Genomic DNA, 14,529 nt, shown 5'->3' with positions numbered 1-14,529 from the left:
GGTGTTGAATGAACAAGCAGGCCTTGGGTTGGCTCCTGGATTTTTCACCAGGGTGACGTGCTATTTCACTGCCTTGGCTTCACCTCTCTGAAATGAAGTTTGGCCTTCCTCCTACCTTGTGGACTTCTCTGTTTTGACACTTGAATTTTAGATACTTTACAGGAGACAGAGAGAGTCTCGGGGCCTTGATTTCGTTAGATCCACTTAACACTGCTATGAATCAAGGTGTTTTTAATTATAGACAGTTCTGTATACATCTGGCACATCCCCAAATGCTAGCTGGTTCATGGAGAATGTGTTGTCAACACAGTGCAAGCAAGCTAGGTCCAATTTTGAACTCTAAACACACTGGAGACCATTAGCAAGTCAAAACCTCTCTCAAGGGGTCTGTAACATTCCTTGCAGCTTCTTCTTGGCTTTCAGCAAAGAGAAATCCCACTGCCTCCTCTTGCCTCCATGACCACGGTGCATGCATGCCCTCCTGTGCATGGAGTGCAGTACACGTGCACCCACAGTCTGTAAGAGGAATTAGCACTACAGTGCACAAAACAAAGGGGCAGCTGGTGTGTTGCTGTATTGTTTACACACCTCATTCATGCAAACCTCTGTTACATAGTCTAATGAAACAAGGTGCTCTGAGGGAAAAGCCCATTTAACAGAATAACAAATCCCATTAAGCTCAGTGGAGCTGTAAATCTACTGCATAATAAATTAACTCTGAATTCGTGGCTCTGAACATAAATTTCCAGGTCTAGACTGATAAATTTTAAGCTTGCATGCAACTTGGCTAATAAGCTCAGCATTGTTTTTCCTTTGGACACATTTTACTGATAGTTTTTCTCTCTCTTAGTTTCTGTCAGAACAGCAGTTTAACGGCTCTGATCTAATTTTACAGAAGGAAAAGCTGTCATATTCAAGCTTAGGAACACTTGTGCATTCCCATTCATGAGTGAGGCAACAAAATGGAAGGTACCACCCAGACTTGTAAGCAAGAGACTGTTCCTGTCCCAAAGGCTTTGCAATCTAAGGCACTCAAATCCAGACCTCATACCCATGTTGATCAGGGAGAGAAGAAATGCTGTTTCCGAGTGACCCAGTCAGCTGTATACAAGTCATTTTAGACTGGGAAACGGTATGGCTGTCTATGACTTGGTAGAAGGCCCAAACTAGTAAGTCAGGAGACATGTTTTACTAATCTGGATGCAATTCAGCACAAACATGGCTATACAACTTCCAGGCCAGATCTGATGTGCCCCCTACTCTGTGGGAATCTACTGGTGGCCTGTCCAATATCTCAGCTTGGGATTCTGTCATGCAGGGTAAGCATATGTTGTCTCCAGTGCAGTCTGCATCAACCCTTGTCTTGAAATGGTCACACTGGCATGTTATCCAGGGGATAGAGCATATTCAGCACATTCTCCTGGTAGGAGAATTAATCTGAGCAACCTTCCTTTCAGTTATTGCTTCTGATTGATCACAGCAGCTACATGCATTAAACAGTGAAGTCACCAAATCAAACCACTTGAATAAAAGCTGAATTTCCATCCTGTGAAGCAAGAATGCATCCTGCAAAGCTCTTTACTGACAAGGCAGTTCAGGTTATGTAATTGGCAGCTTCACAAGCTTTTCATCTTAGTCTGAGTGGTACTCAAAAAGGAGTGAAGTTCTCTTCTATCTCTTGAAAATATTGATGAAACTCAAAGAAAGTGCTTACTGCTGAATGTCCCACTGATCAGAAGAAGCCAAGGGCACACTGCCTCACTACCAAAAAGAAGAGCGACTTTGGAAAGTCAACTCCTCCCTCCCCCCTTTTTTTAAGTGAGTGATTTGCAGGAGCATGCTCACCAAAATTATTTAGATTCTTTGGGTCTCCATGAAATAGAAGCTCCAGATCTGATCTGGAGGCTTTATAACTCTTGCAAAAGCAATCTCAGGAAAAGCTGTCTGCATTTCTCTGGCATGCCAAAGGTTTTGTACAGCCTGTCTGCATGTGCCAAGTGGCAGTGGAGTGAGACCCTCAACAAGCTCCAAAGGCACTGGGTAAGCTTGGGCATGTGGGCCAGCTCTGCCCAGCGGTGGGAGCACATTTTAATGAGTTTCAACAAGCAGTGAAACTGTCCTTGCAGGCTGACTGCGCACACCATTTTGAAGGGCAACAGGGATGTGGAGAACAAGCTGAAGTCTAACTTAGTGGGGTAAATCAATTCTGATGTAACTTCATGCATGTCAGTAAAATTACACTTGGTCCGGGATCTGTCCGTGCTGAGTATGTCACTGAATTTATTGCTGTCTTCTATAGAGCAGATGAGACGTTTCTGTGGGGAGAATTTTCAAGGGCAAGCACCAACATCTCTCCAGGTACATTGGAAAGGTTATCAGGATGCTGTCCTTAAATCTCCATTAGTTTTAGGAGTCAGCAAACCCTTTGCAGAGTGCAAGCCCACAAGGAGCAAGTACCGAGGTTGAGGAGACCTCTCCAGCTGAAGCCAGAACTGGGGCAGTTAAGAGAAAATCACTGTTCATTAGTTAGTGGTTTTTTGTTTGTTTGTTTTGTTCTGGTTTTGCTTTTTACATCTAGGACAGACTGACTAGGCTCTTTGCTTTGGTGTTGTTATTCTCAATTCCCTTCAGCTTGTTGCTTTTTGTGGGCTTCTTAAATCCAGAAAGGTGTCAACATGACGAACTGGATGAAAGATGTCAGAAAGGTGTCAAGAGGATGAAGGAAATCTGTTGTGAAGGACGAGAGAGCCCATTATGGGCTGAAAGGGGGATGTAAAGAAAACACAGGGCAGAGAAAGGAGCTGCAAATGCTGGGAATGACCCAACTGTCACAGGAGCAGGTCGCTGGGCCACGCTGAGGGGCCTCGCCAGGGCGGTGCGTGCGGGGATGGGCACGGCCGCAACGGTACGGCCGGGGCTGAGGCGGGAGCGGCTGAGGCGGGAGCGGCTGAGGCGGGAGCGGCTGAGGGAGGCGCAGGCGCCGCGCTTCTTCCAGGCCCGGTGCCGTCGGGCAGCCGGGCCGCTGTGGGGCTCAGGCGGTGCTGCCCGGCTCCTGAACTGACGGCCCGTCCTCGTCGGCCTGCTGGTGGCGGTAAGGCGGCATTGCTCCTGTGTTTGCGGGCGTTGACAGCGCCACAGGTACCGGGTGCTGCCTTGCAGCAGGTGAGTGCCATACGTGAGCTCCTCCAGCCCTCAGAGGGCCTGAAGTTAGCGTTCTGTGCCAGTTACTTTCTCCTCTGGTTGCTTATCTAAGGCAATAGAAAAGCAAAGAGAAATTGGCCCAGCAAATTAGCAAGCTTCTACTGATGTGCTCTCTGGAGGATTTCTGTCTGTAGCCACATCCCTATTGTGACTTTTCCCTTTTTCTAATGTATGTTTTCAGTATCTTAATGTTTGAAGGTAAAATTATTTAACTCCTGTTTTATTTCCTGGACTTGAGTAGGCTAAACCAAGAAGTGAAAATTGGAGAAGATTGTGGGGAAAGGGATGTTGCTGGTAGAGTGTTTTTGCAGGTCTTTATGGCAGAAAAAGGGACATAATAATATTATGGGGGAAAAAAATTCATGAACAATATTTTTGTTGTGATGCAGTTCAGCTTGGTCAAATATTTCTGCTGAAGAGAAGAGGAGGAAAATGGCTGGTGATACTTGACAGAAAACATGTCCCTGAGCTGTATCTTAGCTCATGTTGCAGATCTGATACCACATTGGGTGAGTTCCTCAGAGATGGGAGAAAGGGACTGGAACTCCAGAAGTCTGTTCTGGGAATTTAAATGGCCATTGCATAAGGAGAGTTTATCATTTTCTTCTAGTGTATTATGTTTAGGATGGTTCCTGAATAGCAGAGCTGAGTATGAGCAGCTGTCCTTGAGTCACGTTGTTGTCTTTAGCAAGAGCTAGTTCATTGTTCCAGCTAGCCTCAATGTCACAGAGCAAAGCACTGAGGCTTGTGAAATTTAATATTCCTAAAAATGACAATCACCATCACCCATGAAGTTCACTGCACCATGTTGTCTGCTGTCTGCATTTCTACCACAGCAATTCCTACACGGTCATTTTAAATAGTGAATATTATCAGTCTCCAAAGCAATTCAGGTACATCTTTGCTTATTGAAAAGAGTCTCTGTGAATATTCTCTCTTTTCTGCTTGTGAGAGAAGCACAGACTACTTTGACCGTAGATATTAACATTGGAATTGAGCTCGTCCATATTTCTGAATGCGTGAAGCAGAGATGAGCTCACACAGGTTGTGCTTCCAGTTTCACAGAAGGAGACTCAGTAGCTTTTCTTTTCACAGGAGGGATCAGTTGATTATTTTGGCATTTTAAAAGCATAAAACGTTGAAATGCATGGCTATGCTTTAAGAGTAGTTGGTTTTCCAACTTTTTTAAAATAAATGACGCACAGTATTTCTTATGTCAAGGCAAAGTTCAGATAGAGAAAAGTATCGTGTTCCTGTATGCATTTGTGTGTAGGAGTTGTCTTTTGAAAATCTACTAAAATAAAACTGTTTACAATAACCTCCTCAGATAAAAATCATTTCACTTCTAAGACTAAGTATTAGAATTTACACATCTTGCACTTCATCTCTGATGTGCCTTGCTCTCATACTTTGCCCAGAGGTTAGATTATTGTTCCATTACTAGTATAAATGGGAGAGTTTTTGTTTCAATTCAAGTTCAAGTAAGCTCTTTTCAAGTCATCAAGGTCTAGCCGTGGTACTCTTTTAATCTTTAGCTCTTTGTTTTTTCCACATAGTGTCTAAAATCTGTTTTCTGATCACTCTTTTGACAACTTGCATGTAATAGTATTTTTCCTCTTTTCATCACTGTTCTTGCTTGCCACCTTTCTTGCTTATGATGGTTTATATTATTTGATTTCTCTGCAGCCCATCTTGTACCTTGGAGTCTGCACAAGTTTGTTGGAAGAAAAATGTAAGGGGATAGCAGTTTGCAATACCCCAGGGAACAGCATTGTTTATGCTTCTGGCAGGCTTATTGTGAGATACTAGAGGCTGGTGTGTGCTAGATACTACAGGTTCGTGTGTGCATTCAGCGAGTCCAGTTCTCTGCCTGTCAACTTGGTATGTAATTAATACAAGCAATTGTTACTATGGTTCATCTGCTTGTTCAGTGTTTCAGCACTGCAAACGCATTGTTCCAGGAGTTGCCTCAGCATACTCTTAAATGAAATTAAGAAATGTCTGTTGCCCTGCACTGGATGCAAATGAGGGATGAGTTTTTTCTGACAGAAATTTCATAGTAGCAAAAATGAAAGTGTCACATACTCATTACTGTAAACAGCAAACTTTCTCTTAGACACTGCTGTACAGATTTAACTGTAGCATACATGTACAAATTACAGCTCTGATGAACAATTATCAGGGGTGTTACAAAACCCAGTGCAGTATCTTTTTGTACTTAGAACATAAGAATCACATTAACTACATTGGTATATGTCAGTCTACTGAAGTGAAAGTGTCATTTTTCTAACAGGGTTTGGGTCTATGACTGTATTGCTAAAGCCCTCTTCGCCCTGCTTCCTAGGAACAGCCTAATGAAAGGTTTAATGTTGAATAAATAATTAAAATTTGCATGAATAGGTATTGAAGGAACTTTTTTTCAGTGAGTCAATAAGTAATAGCATGCATTGTTGGTAAGTACTAGAGCTCTCATCTGACGGATGTGCTAGACAGAAACATCTATTCAAAGAATGGCCTTTAATTCTAACTTCTTTGAGACTTAAGCATGTCTTTAAAGTTAAGGAGGTATTACAGAAGATATCCTGAGTAGTGAGTGAAAGCTGTGTGCTAGTATTTGGCAGGATCGTGCCCATAACTCTGCATATGTATTGCCTTTTGAATATACCTTTGGCAATTTAAAGGATGGTCCTTCACATAATGAAATGGGTGAATAACTAATACTGGGTAGACTTGTGCTGAGTGGTACATGCTTCATCCAGTAGCACCACTGAAGTAACAAACTGTCACAAATCTGCCAGTAATGCTATTGGAATCTGTCTCATTGTTGGCTGGCTGAGAATATCAATATTCTTCGTGCTTGCTTTGAATTCACCAATGTGTATTTAAAAGGCACTTGTTTCTGCAACAAGCAGGAAACAGGCCTTAGTGTAGACACTGGCATAATTTTTCTTCCCAATGCAAATGTATTGGCCTAGGTGAAGTTACAGTATTCCAAATTAGTCATTGATGTATGTAACAGAAGCTGCAGTACTACTGGAGGGAACTTTCTTCCTGCTGTTCTGTTGTCATAGAACTGTTTCATCTACCTTCCCTGCCATGATATACAGTGGTTCCGAAAGGATTCAAACCTGCAGGCAACTTCTGCTCTTATATCTAGAGCTCGGAATGTGACATGTAAATCAACTAACGGCAATTACAGGAATTGCCAGGAGCCCTGCAAGCACATGGCTGAATGCTTATAGGCAAGAACTTACTGTGCATTGCATGTCCATGGGGTTCAGAAGGGTAAATGCTTCTTTCCTGTTTTAGAGTTGTGTGCGGGCATGTGCAGACTTCTGTGTTAGTTAGCTCAGTGAGGAAGGAAGGATTCACTGGTCATCAGAAACTCTAGATTGGGGACCTTCATGAGCAAAATAAAATAGAAGGTATCTCAAGGGGTCATACATTCTTGTATTAGCCGTCTTCCTTTCTGTTCCTTTGAAGTGTGTCTGCAATTTGGTTTTAAGTATCTGTAACAAGAATTTAGGCTCTAGCATATCAGGCTTAAGCAGAGCAGCTTCTTGTTGCAGTCCCACTGATGCATTCCATGCTCTGGGGAGTTAGCATGTTTTGAAGACTTCAATCTTGAATCCAAACTTCTGCTGAGTAATTACCTGTAGAAACATAAAACCTTCCATATTAAGATCTGACACTGTTCTAGCAATGAAAGCTGTATGTTGGAGTTTCACAAAAGGCAAGTAACCAAAATGTTAACAAGAATCATTTGGGAGTTACATCATTTACATCTGGAAAAAAGCTCTCTTGAGTGATGGGGGTCATTTCTAGCAACTCCTGGCATTTCTTGAAAACAGAGTCTTCCCTGTTACTGGTCATCCTGCACTCTGACCTCTCTGCTGTCCAGTTTTAGTCACAATTTACCGAAGTATACTCATCCGAACAAAAGAAGTAGCTACGTGTCAAGGTAGGCATGTTTTACTGATCTGTCCTGTACCTGTGTCCCCTTGGATAATTACTTCAGTTGCAGATGACAGAGTCTTGAGAATGCTGGGTGGGACCCTGAGCGTGGGTTCTGGTGGGTATGTGACAGAAAAACCACAAAGTATATTTTCACTGTAGCTTTGAAGCTGCTTTGTGGGGCTCATTAGCCCCGGTTCTTTCTTATTGTCCATGCTGCAAAGAAATGTCCCTGTAGCAGTGTCCTTCCTCCCTCCTTCAGCAGGGTCCTCGCATGCCAGTGTGAGCAGAAAACCAACCCTGTGCGTCCCTGCTGGGAAGCTGTTGTCCCATATGACCTAAGATAGTCAAATAGCCAGCCTTCGTGCCTGCCTTCTCCACCCTTTTCTAAGCTTTAAAGCAAGAAGCAAATGTGATTGTTGTTGTTGTTGTTCTTTTTTTTCTTTTTCCCCTGGAATTTCTTTTTCTGTGGACTAGCATCAGTTTTTCTTATGATTAGCAGTATGTAAAGTACATGGAGGAAAGTCATTCCTGAAACTAATAAGCTTTTTCCCCAAACCAAAGATTAAAAAATAAAAGTAAAAACTTCCCCTCACTGGCTGGAGATGTTCTTCTTGAGCTGTTTGGATACGAAGATGTTGCTTAGTCAGTGACAGGGCTTTCAGGGATGCTACAATGCAAATCAATGATGCCACAAATTGTTTTTTCCATGTGCAGGGGTAGAGGTAGCACTATATCTGCATAGGCAGGGTGCTAGAGTGAATTAATTCAACCCCTGCAAAAAATAAAAAAAATCTCCATTATACCCAAATGCAACTGAACAGGAATGCTCATTTTTTTCAGAGGCTTATTAAACTTTGAAAAAGCATAGTACACAATAGAAAGAAGATGTGCTGTGCATATGGAATTGCTGGCCTTAAATGCTCTCTCTGGGCACAGCTAAGGAAAAGGAAGAAATCTGCACAGCAGAGCTACAGTGAGGTAGAATGCATTAAATGTCAATGCCTGTCCCACAAACTCACCCAAGTCTGAGTACCGGGGAGGGTGTGGAGCCTCTGCATGCTCTGGGATAAGCAGTGAATGCAATAATTGAAGACTTGGCAAACAAGCCTTTCAGCCTGGGAAATAAATTTTAGTGGCATGCAGACTTAGATTCTACTTGCCTGTATTCAGTAGCTGTCTTTGCCAAGAAATAATGACAGCATGAGATTCAAGTGGAGCTGCCTGGCTTTGATACCTCTTTTGCATGTCACAGCACTGTTCCCCCCAGCCTGCTCCCCAGTGCCACTCACCTGTCCTCTGTGAGGTGCATGTCTAGCACAAGCTTTGGTGTTTGCCGGCTTAACTCAGTCTCCCCAATGGTCGTAGTAAATGAGCAGACATGGGACTTAGTGGGCAAAGGCAACTCAGCTGAAGTGGGTAATGCTTAACGTGTAAATAATTCACTTTCTTTATGCAGCCCTTCCTGTGTCCCGCACTGTGTGCAAGTGAAACGTACTTTCTCCTGTAATTTAAAACGTGAATATGGGAGCAACCTTGTTCACTGTTGTTCTACCAGACGTTATAAATCTCCTTATACAAATTAAAAATGGTGTCGTTAATGATGCTGCTGAGAATCCGTCACTGTTGTTCAAGGCCCGCTATGGTAGGCACTGTACAGGAGAAAGTAGCCTTGACTGGAAGAGATTCTATCGAACTAGGGATGCCAGATGGATATGGACAGTGAAAAGAAATGCTGTGGTTAATAACTACTCTGGGCAGCCTTAGCAGTCTGCCTAGTGAGTGTTTTGTAGATGTCCCAGGAAAAGAGAGGTTTGAAAAAGGAGCGCAGATGACGTCTGCACATGCAGTCTCTTTATACAATTACCGTTAGGTACAAATGCCTGAGCAGGAGGAGGAAATGGCTCTGCTTCTCACTAGCACATGGTGTGTGTTGGTGGTAATTACACTGTGGAGAAGAATCATAAATAATGAAGGAAGAATGAGCTTTAGGCGACCTAATTAAAAACCTGTACAAAGCTCTCTTTATTAGTTAGCAAGGTAATCTAAGTCAACCTCTGGCTCTAAAGATTTTCACTGTACTGCAATGGAAATTAATCATCTGTTAGAGTATTTTCCTTAACTCTTCACCTTGGCGAAAGAGCATTGTCTGGGAGTGGATTTTGGAACAAAATGAATGGGTGCAGCTGCGATTGTTTATTTTCTTAATTCTAAGAAATAACCTACATAATACTTCTTGCATGGGTAACTACTAGTCTGAAGTGCTGCACTGTACCCGACTTGCGTCCATGGCAAAATCTTCACGTTTTCCCTCGTGTCTAGTACTTCTGTTGACAAAGCCTTCTCTCAATTTTAACTTCAATTAACAGATGAATTGCACATCCATCAGTCTAAGAGGCTTTACATACTTATTTGTATTTGTGTTTTTGGTAATAGTCCTGAAAGGGGATGTGGGGAAGGAGAAGGGTAGTCTCTTAGAAATACTGATGCTTTCATATGTTCTACTTACTTCGGCAGAGGAAGATCTTCATTAAAAGTTACTGCGTGCAAACACACGTGAACCAAATAGTAAAGCTATCTCAGTAGTTGAAGTCTCTGCTGCTTTGTAGCTCTTGACTTGGATTTAGTGATATCTAAGGTAGATTTTCAGGTCCTGTTTCCAATGTGAGGACATATAAGAAAAATAAATCTTTGACTAAGCTGATTCCTCATGAAAACGGGCATTACTCCTTCAAAATCTGTAGGATTTTGTTCAAGTTTGCATCAGCTGCAAACCTGACCCAGGGTGTTTTCTGTGTTGGAAGTTGCTTGCCATTGCTACTTTTTTTCTTAAAACATTTGTTTGATATTTCCAGTATAACTTTATATTGGGGAGGCGGGGGGTACTGGAAGAAGAGAAAGATAATTAGCATTTTTGTAGCAATCAGGCATGCCAGGTTCTCTTGAATTATTAAACTTAATTAGTTTCATTTATTATTCCTGCAGGCTACAAATATCTGTATTAAATGCCAACCTAAAGTGTGGTATGTTTGATCTGATGGAAACATAGATTTGGGAATATACTGCAATGCTACTAAACTTCAAAATAAACTGATGATTCTGCTTTGCTCTCCCTTCAGAAATAGCGTGTATTTTTCATACGATGCTGATAGAAAATAAGATCATCATAAAATTTACTCAGCATTGTTTGATATATCAGTAATTAAGTGGATGTTGCAGCCTGTTTCTGAAATTATTTAGGTCCTGATTTTGCCAAAGCCTGTATGTGTGGAAAATGTAGATCGCTGTTTGCAAATACGTATGCAAAGCCTTGCTATAGATGGCAATGCTACTTGCAAAACCTGGCTTCTATTGCTTTTCTTCAGCTCATAGTGACCTATAACCAACACCCCTGATATGTCACGATAACTAAAATAGTTAAAAGAAAATACTTCCTCTCATTTCTTACCGTGTAGATGATTATTTGATTTCTGTGCCGTGTTAATTATGCTTCTGAAACAAAAGAGAAAAATACCCTTTTCCAGCTGTTGGGAGTAGTTGTACAGAGAGCAAGGGACTGATACTGAGCTTGTCAGTGGGATGAAGAATTTTTGCCTGTAAAAAGTTGTCCTTGACAAGTGGGGAGATTTCAGGTAGCAGTAGCAATAAATCCTGGCTACAGTGCCCCAGTCGTTACCACAGCATTGGCTTCCAGCTTCAGCTTCCTTGTAGACAGGTGTTCATGGACACCAGGTCTAACATACCACCACTGGCTTGTTAGCCTGCAGCTCCTGCATAAGTCTACGAGCATCTTTCCTGCTGTTGGCAGCTACAGGATATAACTGTATGTAGAATAGGGTGTGGGAATAACTCCATGTATGGTAAGAGTAGGCTTGTTGCATAGGAAGCTTTTTACTTGCTTGATTTTTCCTTTCAGAATTCTAATTATTTATTGCAAGCACTGACTTCTCAAATAGCTGCTGCTTCTCATCCTGCTTTGGACATGTTTTATGGCCTTCTGGAAATAGCTAAGTACAGAGGTACAGTTAGAAAGGCAGAAGTGTATTGAAGCAGGCCCAACTTAGTCACTTAAAAATTGAAGCCTACAGTTACTTAATTTTGCAAAGAAGGAAATCTCCCAGTCCAGCTGTCATTTTAGTACTTTGTCTTCATTTTGTGGCTCAGGTGAGATTTTTTCTAACCCTTACAAAACAGTGATTTGATTCAACCTCTTTTATTATTTCAACTTGGATTTGGTTAGAGGTACCTTTCTAGAGCTTGTGGCTCCATTTTACAGATTAATTTGTAGGCAAAGGAAGGATAATAAAAACATCTCTAAATTGTTGGCCTGGGAATGTCAACTGACCATTGTTTCTTGTTGACTTCTCTTTTGGCAAGATGTCATGCCGCTGCACCTTTGTGTGAAGACCGTTCTCTTACCAGAGAGCTAGCTGGAAGCGTAGTCCATTTAGATGGAAAAGGACGTGAATTTTGCCACACAATTGACAGACGAACTGTACTGGGGAAGGGATGCAATGCAGTGGAAAAGAGGATAATGAAATAAATGAAGAGATTTTACTACTCTCCAGATTTTCAGCATAACTTATATCTGCAGCCCCATTCACTGGATGATGCTTTTACAGGCTGGCTTTTGAATTATTCTCATATTCAAGGGATTTCAGTATTCCCACATGATTGCACTGCTTTAGTGTTGTAATAACGTTGTAGTCTGCCATTAATTACCCTCCTGTACTGTTTTAGTCACAATAGATCTAGTGCTAGGCTTTAATTGGTCATCCTTCTTAATTATCAGTTAATGGTGTGTATTTCTGTATTGGTTTTGGTTTTGAACCCATGTTGGAATATGCCGAGAGATTATCAAAAGGCTGCATAATAAGAGATTGTCTTTAAATGAAACAGGGAGGGTGAAAGGGCAACAGTGGCAAACAGGAGCCTCCTAGAGCTGTGTCCTCCAGTCTCGTTTCCGAAGAGCAGAATATGTGCAGTGTCAGAGTGCCTTTACTGACATGTGGGGCTCAGGTTGCAGAGCATCCTTAACACAGCATTAAAGCAGAAAGATGACTGCAAGGAGTCTGTTGATACCAACTGCAGAGGTGAGATGATGAAGAAAGTCTCAATCAACAGTGAATTTCACAGTAAGCAGGGAAAGCGTTAAGGAAAATGACTCCTAATGAGCACAGAGCTAAACTACTGATAATAGTACTGGGAACTTACCTTAATTTGCCTTGACAAGGAAATAAATTGTTATGAAAACAGCTGTTTAACAATAATTATCATGCTTTGATCTATTTATGTTATGGGATACCATAGAACATCTGAAGTCCATCATTAAAACTGGGCATGATACAAGGCATGATGCTGCTAGCAGGCGGCTTCTGCTTTCTCTGGAGTAGCGTGAAACTCCACAGTGCTGATACTGTGCTGATGTTAAGACTCGTGCAAAAGCTGCTTAGAGCAGTAACTTAGAACATCTTCAGTATCTTTACATTAGAGTTGGATCACAAACGGTCCAATTGTGAATGGTTCTGAGTGTCTGTAATATTCATTGAATTCATTTAGGGCTACCTTTCTTATTTTTTTGGTTCTTTCCCAGTAGGAGCTGGGTCTGTGCTCAGCAGATACTCAGTTTCTGTCAGAAAATTCATAATCCCTGTCTTGAATGTCTTTTCTGGCTGTTTTTCCAGCGTGGATGAAGCTCTTGAATTTAAAAATACTAATAAGCACATAGTAAGCACATTTTCAAATGTTTCTATGTGAATCAGCACTAATCTGTGAAAATAAAATTAGAATTTCATAGAAAATTGAGTCTGATCATTCACCACATCTAAATTCCTCCACAACCACAGAGTCAGACTTCAGTAGATGAGGTGTAACACTAACCAAATCTACTTAGTTAAATGTGCTGTGAATACATGTAAATTGTTGATGGAAACAGAGAGATCTTCTGGTGCCAACTTAAAAAAAGCTAAATTGTTTCAAGCCCTTGGCAAACTTGTTGGAGAAAAGAAACATCGGAAATAGTCTAGAATAATTCACTATATTCTGGGGCCAAATTCTGGTGTCCACAAAGCTCTGTCTTAGTTGTTGCTCATCCCAGATCACCACAGTATCATTAACTGTGAAGAGCTGTGATCAAGGGCCAAGGTACTCTTACTTAATTTGAAGTCCAAACGGAACAAAAAAGCTATACCAGCTCCCACAGCACTCTGCAGTCAAAATGCTCAGTGCTACGTCAGTGTAATTTGGAGGGTTTTTTGTTTGTTTGTTTGTTTGTTTGTTTTTTTAACAGGGACCATTTAAAAAATGGGGTTCTGTCAGGGTTGATCAGTGTGTAGTGGCTAACTGAAATGCAGACTTTATGAAATACTTACTCATGGAAAATGTAGCACTCGGCACCTCTTCCTAACAAAATGACAGTCAGATAAAACAGGCAGAATGGGTTTGTGCTATACTTGTAAATAAAAGCAGAAATGCAGTGGGAATGAAATGAACTTGTGAAAGTAGACCCTCTTAAAAATAGTCATCTAGGTGTCAAAAAAAATTAAGAGCTGCTGTTCTTCTGACGGACTTATGTGCCATTTACTCTGGAGGTGAAAAAACAGCAAGCAGGACAGTCTGGAGAAAACAGGCTGGTAAATCTGCTCACTGAAATCTAATGCTTCTGTATTAAAAGTAATGAGCTTTATTAAAGGTAGCGAGGAGTGAGCAACTGGCAGGTGAGACTTTTGGCAGGGGGCAGAAAAGGGAATATGAAATTGGATTTGGGAGCATCACAATGCCTGAGCATCATGTAACCCTTCAAACTGACCTCTGAGCTTAAAAAGCTTACTTCTATAATAACTGTGGTGTTATTGGAATGATGCAAGTATGAAATGTTTAATATTTCACAGGAACTCTAGCAGTTTACTTACTAAGTGATTTGCTCTAAAAACTTCCTAGAGAAAAACCTCTTACAGTCGTTCAGTAAACTTACTGTTCATTACAGGTTAAGGACCTAATTTGTTTCTGATACAAAATTAAAAGCCTGAGCTCACCCAGCAGAGAAAGATTTGATCAGTCAGTGGAGAGATGGTCTTAAAGTTCATAATTCAATACAATATAAGCAGGGCTGGAGACAGGGAAGCCACTTGCCACAATGACACTGACTCTGCTGCAGGTTCCAATCAGAAGAGAGGGTGTAAAACTGTGCAGGTGTTAGTAGGCTGTTGATTTGAAGAGCAGCCATGAGCCAGAGCACATGCTGACTTCTTGGTGTGGTCTCATTGGTACTAGATACAGCAAAAATACAGGCAATGTCATGTCCCCCTTAGTCTGGGGTTGGCTGATGTCCTGCAGGATGGCAGTTAATATACTGCTGTTATCAGCAGTGTTTGC

The 14,529-nt window shown here is 41.5% G+C and overlaps 1 protein-coding gene across 5 annotated transcripts in view; it reads left to right on the top strand.

The window, feature by feature from the left end:
- LOC310882150 (uncharacterized protein) overlaps positions 1-14,529 on the top strand; it is a 189,713-nt gene that overhangs the window by 134,605 nt on the left and 40,579 nt on the right. The gene's annotated exons all lie outside the window — the stretch shown is intronic.

This window comes from Anser anser (genome assembly GCF_964211835.1).
Source record: "Anser anser genome assembly, chromosome: 15".
Lineage (NCBI taxonomy): Eukaryota > Metazoa > Chordata > Aves > Anseriformes > Anatidae > Anser > Anser anser.
The sequence above is the reverse complement of the archived record's forward strand: the minus strand, read 5'-3'. Positions and strand labels throughout refer to the sequence as shown.